The sequence below is a fragment of the Cyprinodon variegatus genome, unplaced genomic scaffold, assembly GCF_000732505.1.
Source record: "Cyprinodon variegatus isolate N-32 unplaced genomic scaffold, C_variegatus-1.0 Scaffold990, whole genome shotgun sequence".
NCBI classification, from domain to species: Eukaryota; Metazoa; Chordata; class Actinopteri; order Cyprinodontiformes; family Cyprinodontidae; genus Cyprinodon; species Cyprinodon variegatus.
Window position 1 is genome coordinate 69,621 of NW_015151443.1, and position 1,897 is coordinate 71,517.

Consider the following 1,897-nt stretch of genomic DNA (forward strand, 5'->3'; position numbering starts at 1 on the left):
CATCCTAAAGGATAATACATTTTTTCTCTCCGAGATACATCTCCTATCAGATAAATTCCTACCATTGACTTAGTTGGTTATTTTTCTTTCCGATGAGAGGTTTGCCTACTGTGTCTCCTTCCTGTCCAAAGATAACAGCTCATTTTAAGCCCAGTTCAATATAATGATTCAATCTGTTAAAAGGGAAGAATTCCTACCCACTATCACCACATGCTTGTTTAGTATGGAGGGAAATTTGTCTTTACATTTTTTAAATACAATTCTTTTTATTTAATCAAATAAAAACTAATTTCAGACAAAAACATATGAACAAGACTATTTAAACTGTGGTTAGATATTTAATTGTACCTTGAGTAGTTTATCTCTAAAGGATGGAAATATTCTTTTAAGATTGAAGTTAAATAGTGGGTTGATGAAAAAGAAAAGGAGAGGCTTTAATGAAAAAATTAAAGCTAATTCTTTTATCTTAGTGTCTTGACATATATGACGATGGTAAACCTTTTAGTACTTTAGGGATAACTCCTACAATATAAACAAAAAGAGGTAGAGTAATAAGAGAAGGACCCAGCTGTGAGAGAGACAGTGAACTGAATTGTATGAAACTACCCCTCTGCAGTATGTCCTCCTCTTGATCTCCCTTTGTGCCTTTCGGTAAAACTTCTTAATAAATAAAACGGCATAAATAAACAGCATTTCAAAATCGTGTACTGAGCATGAGATCTTAAATCCCCCCACCCCCACCCCCCACAAAAATATAAAAAAAGAAGAAAAATTTCTGTTTGGACTGACTAAAGGCCTCCTGACAGTGAGAAAGAAAAAAATCTCCCATTGTGCATGAAATACCATCAGATCCGTTGCGTACTCTGCCTCCTTATGTATTCTTATGGGGATATACATTTCCCTCCTCCCCAAACTATTAAATTATTATCACTATCAAATATTTATGGTGAGCTGCTTCTTAAACCCATTCCATAGTTAAATGTCCACAGTGTTAGTTGCTGAGGTTTATTGTTAATTTACTTTGACCTATCAAAACACAGCAATCAGCAATGCAAATCTGAAAATTGTTGACTTTTTAGGAACCTTGGCAGTTATTGTGAAATGTGTCTGAATTGATGAGTTCTGGTGTAAAAAATACTTCCCCTAGATTTGTGAAATAGTTAAATATCATCAAAGACAAAAATTTATTCTATCTTTTATCAAGCTGCACACAGTAGTTTGCTGAAGTTTTGGCCCATTCCTCCTGACAAAACCGATGTAGATGGGGGTATTGTCATGTTCATCCAAAACAGACTTTATAAGACTTTATTGTCCGTATGGATGGGATCATTATCCATTTGGAAAACCCTGATTACGTCCAAACTATAACTTCCTAGATGATAGCTAGAAATAATTCAACATTTTTTAATTCCTTGAGATACTATCTATTTGTTGATATTTACCAATTACTCGTACACTACCAACAACCTCTCAATACAAGTCGATGGAGAATGAGGTCGCGTGAGAAAACCAGACAATCTTATATAACAGTGGGTTGAAAGATCCTTGCAAGAAGGGCCTTTATGGAAGGCTATAACCAAGTGGCTGACTGATATAACAGGAACATCTGTGCCAACTATGGCCTGGAAGTTCTTAGGTCAAAATTGGATACTTCCCCATGAATAGTTGAGAATTACAGAGACAAGATCCTGTAGAACTTAAAGATACAGAAAGATATATTGGAAATTGAAAAGCAACAGGACATAGTGGTAATGGACAAGCAGATAAAGATGCATGCATCATCTATGCATTTATCTCTCAGTAATTTATTACAGTTGTACTTTCTCTTGTGGGCAATCTACCAATTTTTGCCCCATAAAGATTAGTTCCCCTTAAATTTGCTCTAAGCTTTAAAAGG